Source organism: Epinephelus lanceolatus, chromosome 10, assembly GCF_041903045.1.
Source record: "Epinephelus lanceolatus isolate andai-2023 chromosome 10, ASM4190304v1, whole genome shotgun sequence".
In the NCBI taxonomy this organism is placed as follows: Eukaryota; Metazoa; Chordata; class Actinopteri; order Perciformes; family Serranidae; genus Epinephelus; species Epinephelus lanceolatus.
The window spans coordinates 43,837,234-43,851,706 of NC_135743.1; the positions used below are offsets into that span (position 1 = coordinate 43,837,234).

Here is a 14,473-nt window from a genome sequence, read left to right on the forward strand (position 1 = left end):
ATGTTGCACTTACACCCAATATCTATTACATGAATATGACTCAGTATTTTTACTGGGTGTTTTCATGGGAGCAGTATCCAGCCTGTCTGTATTGATTAAATTTGATGAATCTAGGTTGCCGAGTAAAGTGTATATAATATAGGATATATGAGCTATGAGCTATGAGGTGAGGCCATATATTCCTCCACCACTGCGATGCTTCAAGTGTCAAAAGTATGGTCATGTAGCGGCAGTTTGCGAAGGCAAGCAAAGATGCGGTAGATGTGCAGGTGAGCACGAGTACGGCAAATGTGAAGAAGGGGCTAAGCTAAAGTGTTGCAACTGTGGAGGAGAGCATACTTCTGCGCAAGCAAGAAAACGGCTGAGGTGCAGAGAGTCATAATCTCCCTGGGGATTTCATATGCAGAGGCAGTGAAGAAAGTAAAGACAGTGCAAACGGATGCCTCTAAACCAGCGGCAGTAGAGAGTAACAGCAGACCTTGTGGAGGATGTGCTAAACCAGACATAAAGGAGGATACGCTGATTGTGGGCAAGAATGAATTTGTGCTGTTTATGGTTGAGGTGATCAATTGTTCGGCACAAACAAGCAGGAAAACTGAAAAGAAAAGATTATTGTGAGAGCAGCTGAGAAATATCTTGGACTTGAGGGGATAAGCTGGGAAGCAGTGGAGGAAATGTTAGCTGGATAAACATCTAACTCATTCAGACATGGGCTGGTGGATCATCACGGTCTTAATTATTTTACAGTGGAATGCAAGGAGTCTTATATGTGGATGGAGCGGGAGCCCACTGTACAGAAGCTTTGTCCTTATTGCAGCAGCTGCAGGTTCAAATCCAGCCTATAGTCTTTTGCTACATGTCTTTCCCTCTCTCTCTCACCCCTTAACACTATGCTGTCCTGCCATTAAAGGCATCAGAGGCCCAAAAAATAATCTTTAAAAAAAGAGGAATTCTACAGAACTGCAGGTTTGTTAGTGTTAATAAGAAATAAATCTACATTACATTATGCAATGATTTATGAATACTTTTCATATATTCAAAGATTCCGTAGTGTAATTGGCTCATTTATGGGACTCACATGCCATCATAGCTCCATCTGAGAATAAAGGAGATTACGTGAATACGAAGTCATTTCTCAGCAATTCAATTAACCTCAGCCCAATATTGACAGAATGAAGTATAAGCAAAACTTTCACTAGACTGTACAATATTTTGCGTTTGATTTTGAGTTGCTGCCAAGTGCGTTTTTGCTCCATTAGATTACAGCTGAATACGAGAATGCAGCGAATCATACATATATATATATATATGTATATATATATACATACATATATATGTATATATATGTATGTATATGTGTGTGTGTGTGTGTGTGTGTGTGTGTGTGTGTGTGTGTGTTCATATACAGTGGTCGAATTGTTAATTTTTAACAAGGGGGATGCAATGTAGCTTTGATTTTTTTGCATGCACACATCATCAAATATGACAGCCAAGATGTGCAAAATTAATCAAGATAAAGAAAAATGGCATGACCTATACCTGCTGCCTTTAAAAACACTAATAATGCAGTAGTATTGCTAATGCAAGACAGACAAAAAACATTTTAGAGTATAAATAAGAATAGTTCTGAAATAGCTGTGAAAATTAATCTTAAACACTATTCGGACGGGATTAGTTTTATATGGGCACGTGGGGTAATGTCACTTTATCACAGGATGTCAGTAATATTAATGGCCAATTCGCACGGGATAAGAAATATCAGTAAAACTATGGGGTGCCGTTTGTGGCTCATGCTGAAAATAACATCAACATTTTGCCACATTTAGCTTCAAACAATGTTTAAAAAAGTGTTGTGAATTTTTTAATGTCACCTTTTACCACATTTACAGCAATATTTGTTAACTTAGAAATATATTAAATAGTTAAATCTAAATACTAAATGTGGCACCTAAATGTTAAATCTAAATATTAAATCTAAATCTAAATCTAAATCTAAATGTTAAATATAAATATTAAATATAAATCTAAATCTAAAAGTTAAATCTAAATGCTAAATCTAAATCTAAATCTAAATGTTAAATCTAAATATTAAATCTAAATCTAAATCTAAATGTTAAATCTAAATGTTAAATCTAAATCTAAATATTAAATGTTAAATCTAAATGTTCTGGGTGAAACTAAATATTTAGCTAATATGCAAATTCACACTGCCGGCACCGGAAGTAAAAGCTCGAGATGTCACACTGTGTTTATAGAATCAAATAACGAATTAAAACCAACTTATCGAGGGAAATGAACACTTGAACATACATTAGCGTGATAATAACTACCTAAAATAACAAGAAACATGTTTGGAGAAATTTTATTTGACGTGTACTTTGAGTTGTTAGTGTCCCTTCTATGGAGGGTGTGGGACTTATGACCTGTGCTACAGGCAGCCACAAGGGAGCGATCGAGATGTTTTGGCCAGCACTATCCTACCCTCGCCCCCACCCACCCACTGTTGGCCACTTTCTCCATGCTCCTTGCTGCTTGCCAACATGTCGACATGTCCGATTTAGCTGAAAACATTGGACGGGCCGTTCTGGCGGCAATACAGAATTTTAGCAGTACATCGACAGCGACAGTATCCGCTGTAGAGCCTCCACAACACTCGGTAAGTTTGTTTTCCAACTCGCGTAGCATTAGGTTGTTACCAAGGCTAACTTAACTAAACTAGCTAACGTTAGCACAGTAGAGATTTGCTACTAGCATCAGTGCACATCATGCATAGCACATTTGTTTCGTTTCCTTTGACCGCTGGACATATTAACGTTAAAACACACCAAAGAAAATGTCGCTAATATTTTGTAAATGTCTCTTCAGGCTTCCACCAGCAATACACCTGGAGCAGCCACACCCGCAACCTCCACCGGGACATCATTACCGCTCGGTATACTTTCATACTCACGTAACCTATCTAGCTGTTTGTTTGGTTTTAATCTGTGTGGTGTAATATTTCGATTTTAATTCCGATCATGGTGGCATATTACACACAACACCAACATGTTACAAGATAATAACGTCTTTGGTATTTTATTTCTATTTTAAAACTCCTCAGGGCTCCAGCACCAGCACGACCACATCTATACCAGCAACAGACTTCGCCCCAGTGACCTGTCAGTCAGTAAGTATTCATTAATATTCATTTTCATATTTTTTTGAGTTGATACTATCTTTTGATTGTCTATTTTATTAATTTAAACGTTCCTTAAATTAACATACAGTACAATCTATATATTGTCTTTAGTCAGAAAGATAATGAGTAGATGTGAATGCTCATCTGTTATAGTGTCTATAATTCTCTCTCTTGAATGACCCATCTTTGTTATAGAAACATACTCAATGTCATATTCTGTGCTGTGTTCTAGGATGGCTACCAAGGAAGGCATCACATTTCTAAAGAGGAACTTGAACATGTTCTTTCACTGAAGACCACCTTTACTGAAGCTGCGTCTATTCTTTCAATCTCGAGGCCAACTTTCTACAAGTTATTGCAAGACTATAATATCCCAACATCAAAATTTAACAGCATCAGTGATCAACAATTGGATCTTAAAGTGTCACAAATAAAAACTGAACACCCAAATGTTGGAGAAGTGATGCTTATGGGGCATCTGCGCTCCCAAAACATTGTGGTTCAAAGACAACGTTTAAGAGATTCACTGCGAAGGGTGGACCCAGTTGGTGTCCTAGCCAGGAGAAGAACAGCAATAGCTCGGCGAGTATATTCTGTCCCACATCCAAATTTCATATGGCATGTGGATGGAAATCATAAGTTGATTAGGTGGAAATTGGTTGTTCATGGTGCAATAGACGGCTACAGTAGGATGTTGATGTTTCTTCACTGCTCCAACAATAATCGAGCTGAAACTGTGAAAGACCTCTTTACTGCAGCTGTTGGACAGTTTGGTAGACCACTGCACATCAGGACTGATCATGGAGAAGAGAACACTCAGATCTGGGAGGACATGCATGCGAGCAGGGGTGAAGGCTCTGTCTTAGCGGGAAGCTCTGCACAACCAGAGGATTGAGCGTTTCAACCGAGACTTGAACAAAAACTGCAGCCATGTTTATGCACCTATTTTTTATGAACTGGAATCACTGAGTATCCTAGACTTAGAAAATGCAACAGACCTATTTTGTCTCCATTATGTCTTTCTACCCAGAATCAACCGCACTTTGGAGGAATTCAAAGCTGGATATAATAATCACTCTATGTCATCTGAAGGAAATAGAACACCAGTTCAGCTTTTTACTCTGGACAGTTATTTGCTTTATCTTCACAACCCAGAACTCCCAACAGCAGAGGTAGTTTTTCGCTCCTCACCAAACTCTCAAAGAGGATTTTCCCCATTAAATGACAGAGATTTGCAAGAACTGAATGATACCATTAACCCTCTTCAAAACGACAACAATAATGGCAAAACATTGTTTCAGAGAACACAGCAGTTTGTTTTTGATAAACTTGTCAATGTGTGACCTCAGCATAACAGGGACAGATGGGTAACAGTGGCCTCAATTACGGTGTACTTTCAAAAGTATTCTTAAATGCTGTGAAACGAATATTGATGTTTTGTTGTGCTTCTTAAGGACTGCAACAGTTAAAGCGGGTCCCTTTTTCTGGCAGTGAGGCCTCTTGCCAACATATAGATGTTTGATACAGTGATGATACAGTGAATAACACTCTTTAGGGCTCTATGTATTGATGCGTAACTGTTTTCCACTACACTAAATGTAATTTCTTTGGTCAAATATTCAGCTTGAACCACAGAACAAGTTACCCTGTGATTCCTAAGGTTATGGAACTTTCATCAATGTGTGCCATGACTGCCACATTTGAAGAAAATGGAGTATAAAGTTGTAGTCTGTTCGTTTCATACCTTATAAACAACTATAGTAACCATCTGAAATGTACATTGAAAGTGTAAGAAATGTAAAATTAAATGTAAATATTAACTTGAGTTATAACATCAATACTGTACAAATATATTACAGCTCCTTAAGTAAAAGTGTAAGTATTATGAGAAAAATGTACTTTAGTAGGCTATTAAAAGTAAAAAATACTCGGTGCAGTAAAATGACACCTGTCAAGTGTTTTATTACATCTGTATCTGTATACATTACATACATTACTATTGTATCTGTATCATGTATCTCTGAGAAGATAACTGAGGGATGTACTACAAAGCGAGATTAGTAGGTTAGCTCTCTTTTAAGATGGCTAGATCACCATGGTAATTTATGCTGCAAACATAACCTGGTCCGGACCAGATTATGTTCTGAGTTTCATCTTGAAATCGTCTAAAAAGCACCTCTCACTGATCATCTCCTTTGAAAATAGCGTCATATGTGTCAGATTCTCAGCTGAGGGAATTAAGCAATATTACACGAGAGGGCGTGCTTTACCGTGATGCTTGCCGCATCACTGTCGTGACAATAATGAGGTAAAGCACATCCTCAAGTGTAATATTGCGATTATACAACAAGTTACTAACAGATTCAAAGATATAAATCAAAATATCTTAATATTTTGGGTAAATTTGCTCTCAAAATACTTAACTTTTTGCTAGTGTTATTTCCGTTTCCCTGGAAACACAAGGGGTCTGACTAATAACTGGAACACAATCAGTCATGTCAGTGGACTCCAATACGTAATGAAGTCTAGTTTATTACTCCAGCAAGTAGACCAAGCCTTAGTAACGACGTAGCAACAGAGGATTTCTAGTCCCTGTTGAGTCAGCAGCCAACTTGAACTAACATTATTGCTTAAGTAGAGATTGTGAGATTTCCCAAACGGAATAAATACTGCTCATATAAACACTAAACTGCTTTGCAGCTCAAACAGGATGTAACTAAGTTATCTGCTGAAAAAAAAAATCATGTTTCCATGGACAGATTTAGTAACTACGTCTGCAAACTTCACATGTATTTTGAAACTCGTAGCTTCGTGTCACAGCTGATGGATGTCTGCTGAATAAAGATTCATGTCATAAATTATACCAGGAAACAGTAGTTAAATTCATCAACCATTGAAAAAAACACACATCACGAAGTTGAAGTAACTATATTAGTCATTTTTACTCAGGTGACTGATTCCATATCCCTCAAATCATACAGTACAACATCTTACAGTATGTAGAAGGGTGAAATACAGTCCTCACAAAAGTAAACACCTTTTGTAATTCACATCCACAAACAGGAATTGAGTTTTGGAACAGCGTGGAAAAGCTCCTAAAGCACACTCTAAACTCAATAGCTACAGGCAGAACAGAGCGCTGGCAGCATAAGTTACTTTTTTTTTTTATCACTGGTGCTTTGTTGGAGTTAGACTGTTGCAGTATACTGTATGTATGTGCAAGGAGGATATTACACTGTACCTGCACATGTAAAAAGGACATTATTTAATGGTATTCTGCAAACAGTCAAATTAGCAACAGTTTGATTTACAATAGTACATTGTCTTTAGCATAAGCATTAATAATACAAACTGACAAACCACAGAAACAATGAAAACCAGAGCTGATAGCTGAGAACTAGGCTCCAATTTTGATCGATAAATCCTTCTCAGGGATACATTCAGCCAAACCATAGCCCTTAAACTATAATGAACTCAAAAGGGGCTATGGTGACACACTCTTGTGCAAGTGTAGCTACTTAATGACTATAGCCTTTTTTTTTTTAAATCAGGCTGTACTGTTTATGCTGATTGTTGATTTACAGAAATCATGAAGTGAAATATTTGTTCACATCATGTGTACATCACATAATGTTGCATTTTCTTTGCAAAAGAGCTCTAAACAGAAAATTTTACAAGATGAAAAGAACATGGCAAAGAAAGAATGTGGAGCAAGATGGGGAAAACACAAGTTATAGTCTTTCTTTTTCAGCTTCATTTATGTAGTGCAGCTGAAACCAGTGCTTTATAATGTAATGAAACTACTTCCTCCATGAAATCACCTTCTCAAGGTAAACAAACATACTTACACTTGCACATAGACACAATCAACCACTGGGCTGTAGTGGAAAGTTTTGGTGTTGTTACCTTGAGAGAGGCAGAGGGTACACAGCGCACAACAGCAGCCTGTTTTGACAAAAATGGAGAGCCCTGCACTAAACAGTGGTGCATTATACTGCAGGGTTTCTTTTACTCACAAATGAACTTTTTTTTTAGTAAATTATGAGTATATTTACAGTAAAAATCATAACTAAGACAGTACACTTTTGCTTGAGTTGTACTTGCAAAAAATTTGCCTTTACGTGTACTTTTAATGGTAGCTGTTAAGTCTCAAAAAACAAAACAAAAAAATACTTTAGTCCAGTTGTAGGCACCACAAAAAGTAATAGCAACACATATCAGAAACTACAGAGTGAAACCCTGACATTTGTTTAAATGGTGCTGAATAAAGATCCATTCTTTAGTGCTACTAGGAAGCAGTAGTTAAATTCATCGTCATCAGCCAATGTTGTTGCATTCACAAAAAGGTGAAGCTCATTTGCACACGTGTGTGCAATGGGAAGATGTTTGCTTTCATCATGAATAAATGTTCATTTAGGAGTTGGATGAAAACCAACGGCTGGGACTTTGCTGCTCCCTGTAGCAAATGCCAGGATGTGACCGGGGCTCAAAGTCTTCAGGAATGCCTCCTCATCCTTGGTTAGAGTCCTGTCTCCAAATGTGTCTCTCAGCTTTTTCTCTAAAAGCAGAGGAAAACCAGTGGTGACTTGGAGACTGGAAAATACTCAAGTTTAAGAAAGACTGAGTTACTGACTAACTGAGTGACTAATGGATTAATGTATAGGTATTTTGGTGAAAAAGCAACTATATTCTTACAAGCATATCATATAACTGTATTCTTATTTGTGGTACATAAACATTACATACTGTAGGTGCAGCTTCATGAGTTGTAAAGAATAAAATGAATCTGTAAATTTCCTGGATTGCCTTATTGTATAATATACTGAATTACATTACATTTCACATTACACTACATTTCTACCTACTTTCAACACATTGGAGAAATTCCCGGAATTTTACCACCATCAACTCCTCCCTAGCTCTTCTGTTACTCCCCAGTACAGAGTAGCTTGGTTTGATAACACCAGCAACAAAATCAGCTGCTAGATCTTTGTCCTCTCCTGGTATGTCAAGCAGTACACGCAAGCTGGGGTTCTCTCTCAGGAGTGATAAAACCTAGAGGGAAATTCAACACCATAAAAATGAGTAGTTATGGTTAATATTGCAAATTTTTAAGATTTTATTTAAACTAATGTAACTCTGTGGCTTTTTAATAGTGATATACATTAAGTCCTTTAATTACATTTTGTAATTTTATTACAGCTAGTTAATAAGCAAGCATGATACAGAACTGTGAGGTAAATCTTACTCCATAGTAGGGCAAGCCATCAATGAGTTGATCAAGACAGCTCTGCCGTTGCAGAACAGCATGGTATAGAGCTGCATTTTTCACAAACACATCTCTGTTGGCCATGGTGACTATGAGTGGAAGACCCTCAACTTGAAATCACCATGAGTCACAGCAGCTGACTGCTTCCTCCAAATCATCCTGCGTGGTTGCATGCTGAACCTAAATATTACAGATCAAATCTTTAAAATTTTATTTTCTCAAATTACTGCATTTAATCAACATTTACAGAAATACAGTGTAGATTGTGCATTTAATTTCATAATTATTTTTCTATGATGAGAAAAGTTGGGACTTTAAGTTATTTATTTGGAAATAACAAAACCAAAATTAATTTTATAATGCATTCCCCCAAAATAAAATTAACTGTACTGCTGCAGACTCAGCCCAGTACACAATAAAATGTACTCATGCATGGTACATGTAAATACATTATGAATTTTACCTCTCCACAAAAGTGGAAATATTTTTACATAAAAATAAATCAGAGGACAGTGTATTATAATTTCTCACACAAAATGTTGTCCCATCTTGAATATTTGTTTTGCAGACCAGCAATGCAGCCTGATACAAAAAATGCCATTGTTTTAAATTTATAGAAACTAACATTAGTTAAAGGATAAGTAGTACCTAAAGTTAGCCAGTATGGCTAGGCAATAGTCAAAGAAAAAGCAAAGGCTTACTTCTTCAGCTCAGAATATTGCACATCACCTTTTTGAGATTCTCCCTTAACTCAGGGTCACCTATATCATCAGGTGTCCCATGAACTTGAAGGATGTCCCCAGACACAATGTAGTCCACTACATGCAGGGACAGAAATGCAGGTGGTTCACCCCCTTGCACTATTATTGTAGACATCATCCTGCCAATGATTCGATACACTCCATTTTGCAAGTGGAGGATGTTAAATCTTGGTATGCATCCATTTGGTGTGCCTGAAAGATTAAATAAATTAACAGCGCATTCTGTACTGTGTACTCTGAAGTTCCAACCCAATATTCATGGCCAGGTAACCACAAAATAAATTATCCCCTTCAACCACAATCGACAACATGCAGTTAGAAGTGAAACTCTTAAATATATATCAGAAACCATACAGGTCCAAATCTGAAAGCAGAATTAATTTACCCATAAATGCTGTCTCTGAGCCTTAGGACTACAAAATCATTTCATTACCTTCAAAAGCTCCACTGTCCTGGAAGATAGCCTTCACTAGTAAGCGGAAAAACTCTCGTCTGGGCCCCCCAAAGTCGGCAGCATCTTCCTCAGCATCATGTTCGTCACTTGCAAATGTGACATAGAGCATGTCACAGCTTTCTGCAAACCTGGGTCTCTTAAACTGACGTAAGGCTGTGGTCCAAACATTGGCTCGACTGATATAGATTTGTCTTGTTCCCGATGTAATAACTCTCTCACTATGAGCTTGTAGAAGGCCTGCAATTTCTTCTTTGCTCAGCATTTCAGAAGACCTATATTAAAAAACACAATGACAAAGATAAACAGACCTTTGGATATCTGTGTATTTACTCTACAATCACCATGCTGATGATAACTGTTCCATTTCATTTACAGTGTTTACACTGATGTAAAGAAGATATTGACAGTACTTAAAAATTACTTGTAACTCTTCCTTTAAAATATGAACAGCACTAGGTCCATCAGAGTCTTCTAGGAGACTACGCTGAATTGCCTCTTCAAGAGCTTCATCTTCCTCCAGATAAACAGGGCTGAGCAAACGAAGATAGACAGGGACAGCAGAAAATTTAGCAGAAAGCACAAATATATGTTGTCATCCTCAAAGAATTATAGTCAAACTGCTTAATTTTAAAAAAAAGATGTAATGATGAAAGTAAATTCTAAATTATTAGTATTGATTTGATATCAATTCTGCATTGACAAAATATATTAGCCTAATAATTTTTATGGACACTTTCTATCTGAGGTTCATAATGTAAACAGACCAACATCTACACTACAGTACTTCTATAAACCCCAAACAATATCTTACACAAATTCTGCCAAATTATAAGGAAACAACTGTCTTGGGTCTTCTGCCTGTCCCCTATTTTCACTCTCTTGAGTGCTGCTCTCTGTCTCCTGCTGTCTGGCCTCACTTTCCCTCAGTGGTGAAGACACTGTACGATGCACTGCATGAAGAAAAAAAGGTCAGCGGGAAATATTTTTGTAATAATGTTAATCTTATCTAAGAGCAACATAACCCTAGTTTCATCTCCTCAATCAAGACATTCAATCTAAATACAATTCACAGGTTGCTTACAGTGATCACAGTTGAGGCTGACAAAACAAAAACAAAAAATGAACTGGTGCCTAAGTTCTGTCAGGTTGGCGTTTTATGTTAAGCTTTGGTAACACCACACAACTTTCAAAGTCTGAAGATCACTGTACTGTTCACACTCCACAACTGTCTGTCTTGTAATCGGGAGTGTTGTTGTGGTTTGCACACTACATGACTGATCGGGGGTCACACATTACGAGATCTTTTTCACCATGGCAATGAGTCTGTCTGGTCTCCAAACTACATTTTGTCAGCATGTTACCGTTGTAGCTGCTGGAGGTGGAGCTAGTCTGAACTAACTTTATATCGACTACTAATACTTTTGGTCTTTTTTGTCTATATTTGGGCTTTTCTGGCTGCTGATCCACTACTGTTCTGTCTCTCCTTCTTGACTCCTCTCCTCTTCCAGCCCATGTCAGCTCCTATGGTCTGCTCTTATTGGCTGAAAACATGAATGAAAATGTAAAGCTACCTGCTCATATTGTGGTTCAGCGAGGACAAGTTTACAAATACTGAAAAGCTTGTGTATATTATGTGTATTCTGATAGAAACTGTGCCCCCTCCATATAAATAGATGCATGATAAGGCGTGAGCTACTGTGGATGACAGCAGGAGTGTCTGCTCTCATTGGTTGTAGTTCAGGCCTGGGCTCCCTGAGCTGTCGCTAATACAGCCTGCTACATATCTCGTCAGCGAGGCATCAGCGAGCTCTCGGATCGCATCATTGAATTTACACATAGTGACCATCATTCATAGGAGTGAGTGCCAGTTTGCATCTAATCTGGGGCAATCTCCAAAACCTATCCGCGAGTGGAAAATCAGGGCTACAATCCTTAAGTGTGAACTTAACTTGCGCAGTAAAATTACAGGCCTTGATCCAGAGATGAAATTGCATTTTCAAGGCAGCCAGAAAAAAAAGATAAAGCAATAATGATTGAGTTACCATACAGCCCATAAAAAACATAATATAAACAAACAAGTGTTTTAACCAACTTTTCCTTTGACACAATGGACTTTCTTGCTGTCTGTCATTTTCAATCCATTGACTGATGCCTTCCGTCTCTTGATGGTAGAGTTCACTTTCACTTGTGGAAGGTGACACTGTATGCACTAAATGACATGTTATGAACAAAAGAAGGGAAAATATATATCAGTAATAGGAAACAAAGTACTTAGTACTCAATATGTTTAATATATTTATTTAATCACGTTTTTTTTTTACCATTATTTGATCCACTCAATCACTCAAGTAAGGTTCTAGTGAGTGCTGGGAGTACATTTCTGCTTACTAGGGATGCACCGAATATTTGGTAACTGAATATATTCGGCCAAATATTGCAAAAAAACACACATTCGGTATTCGGTGGAATAAGTGAAAAGCAAGGCCGAATAATAGCGGCATGTTTTGATAACGCAATCAAACAGCTTGCAGTGACGGACGGAGTAAAATGTCAGCAGTGTGGTGATATTTTACTCCGTCCGTCACCGCACTCGCATTTGCGACTAAAAATAGTTTTGTTCGAGCAAAATAAATCATTCAGCACGCTGTGTGAGTACAGATTTCAACCAGCAGCAGAAACAAAAGGCGAATCCCGCCGGTTGTGGGTTGAACGGGGGTCACAGACACAGGCAGGAATACGTATTCCTGTCAAATACGGTAGCCATAGTGCTTCGCGGTGCAAGATAAGGCTTACCGGCGACGGAGAAGCCCGGCTCCAATAATGTTCTCTTCTTGGCGTCATGACTGCCCAAAAGTACCTGAACAGCTGAGGCGTGGCGGCACACAGGTATGTGGCGTGTCAAAGGAGAAAGAAGCCGTTCACATTTCTCTCTTTGTGGCAGGTAACGGTCCACAAACCTCACCGCGCTTTAGGGACTGTTCTTTACTAATGATGGGACTGTTCTTTACTTGTAAGGGGAGGAGGGTGGCTGGTTGATTTTTTTATTTTATTTTATTTATTTTATTTTGATCTCTCCTATGTTAATCACTTATTGATGCTGTTTTTGAAGTATGAATAAGTCAATCAGTAATTTATTCCATTGAAATATCATTGATGTATTATAGAAAAGTGATTTATCTTTTTATGAATGACGAAAGGCACATCTGCCTCATTTTCGCTGTGGTATCGTGATACTACTCAGAACCATGATATTTTCATTGGTATCGTACAGTGGGTCCCAATTTTGGTACCGTGACAACACTAATCTGGAGGGGGTTCATCTGCAAAAACTAAATAAATACTAAACAACGGTATTTGGTATTCGGTGCTCGGTATTCGGCCAAGCGTTTAATTTTAATCGGTGCATCCCTACTGCTTACAATGGCAGAGACGCCCCCATGGATAGTATTCCAAGACATTAGGGACAATATACACACGCCTTCCCACACAAACAACACCAATGGCTTAGTGTAGGCCTTTAAGAGTGTCTGATTACCCTTATCTACATTTTGGGATGAGCAGAAATAGAACAGATAAGATTTTTTTATACATATGTGATAAAGTCATTGCAGTGAGAAAATAACTATTGACTACGCCTACAACCTGTTGCAAGACAACAATTTTAAATTTTTTCATCTATCAGACCCACCTCTCCTTCTCCAGCAGACTGGACTTTCAAAGTCACTATCGGAGAGTTCCTCAGGTTCCTCCTGGAGAAAAAGTATGTTATGTGTGATGTATAATCCATCAAGTCAGTGGCAATGCAGACGTATTTAGTAGTACTTAAAACTAAGTTTACTTGGAGGAAAAAAGGCTACGTTAATTAATATAAAGAAGTAGAAAAAGCAACAGACGTATATTTTGCTTCTAATACATTGAATGTTGCCCATAAATGAATCTGTGTACTATAATATAAACTGTTTACCTGTACAGGTTTGTGCATTAATGCCATTATATAGAGACAAGTGGTTGAACTAATCGAGCCAACTTCTTTTCCACCACACAGAAAACTGCTAGAGACATTTGGTTTCATTAGTCTTTTGCATCCCTTGATTGTACTCAAATACTCAAATGGGAATGACTGGACCATAGACAATGCAAACGTTCTTCTGAAAATGGCTGTCATTTCTTCTCTAAGTTGTGCTTCAGACCAGTCAGATGTAAAGGAGATCTTCCCAATAAGGCCATCTTGTGCCAATTTTGCTCTTGAGTCTCCCCTGGGAATGCGGAATGTTGATGCTGAAGACAAAGGCAAGCATACAACATCCCTTGTATAGTGTTTGCAGGCCTTGTTTTTTCTCACAAAACGTGAGTGTGTAGCATGTCTTTGAGGAACTGATGGCAGGGGGACCTGAAATTAATGAAAACACACAAAGAGACACCTGTGCATTAAAAAGAGATCCAGAAGTTTAGTTGACAGTTAATGCAAACCCATTATGGGGTCTCTATTCTATTAATCGATTGATGGCAACAGGAAGACTGCGTGAACCCTGACATCATACAACATACCAGGTGGTTCATCAACCTTTTTATCTCTTTAAAATTAGCACTTAAGTCAATTAGCGATTTGTTAAATCAAAATGTTGGTGTTGTGTGTAATATGCCACCATGATCGGAATTAAAATCGAAATATTACACCACACAGATTAAAACCAAACAAACAGCTAGCTAGGTTACGTGAGTATGAAAGTATACCGAGCGGTATGATGTCCCGGTGGAGGTTGCGGGTGTGGATAGTTCTGGCCAAAACATCTCGATCGCTCCCTTGTGGC

The 14,473-nt window shown here is 38.0% G+C and overlaps 1 long non-coding RNA gene and 2 pseudogenes across 3 annotated transcripts; 1 reads left to right on the forward strand and 2 right to left on the reverse strand.

Moving 5' to 3' along the window:
• The first annotated feature begins 154 nt into the window (after positions 1 to 154).
• On the forward strand, positions 155 to 7,975 carry LOC144464438 (uncharacterized; annotated as a pseudogene). Its single transcript, XR_013492133.1, has 5 exons — positions 155 to 166; positions 2,640 to 2,656; positions 2,866 to 2,932; positions 3,101 to 3,166; positions 3,411 to 7,975. The product of XR_013492133.1 is annotated as an uncharacterized LOC144464438 (transcript).
• LOC144464439 (G2/M phase-specific E3 ubiquitin-protein ligase-like) lies at positions 7,429 to 10,975 on the reverse strand (annotated as a pseudogene). Its single transcript, XR_013492134.1, has 6 exons — positions 10,959 to 10,975; positions 9,642 to 9,934; positions 9,177 to 9,400; positions 8,427 to 8,627; positions 8,044 to 8,233; positions 7,429 to 7,736 (listed from the first exon to the last, which is right to left on the reverse strand). The product of XR_013492134.1 is annotated as a G2/M phase-specific E3 ubiquitin-protein ligase-like (transcript).
• A 178-nt stretch (positions 10,976 to 11,153) lies between these two features.
• Positions 11,154 to 14,163, reverse strand: LOC144464537 (uncharacterized). Its single transcript, XR_013492246.1, has 3 exons — positions 13,627 to 14,163; positions 13,351 to 13,411; positions 11,154 to 11,871 (listed from the first exon to the last, which is right to left on the reverse strand). It is a non-coding gene; the product is annotated as an uncharacterized LOC144464537 (long non-coding RNA).
• Positions 14,164 to 14,473: the final 310 nt, after the last annotated feature.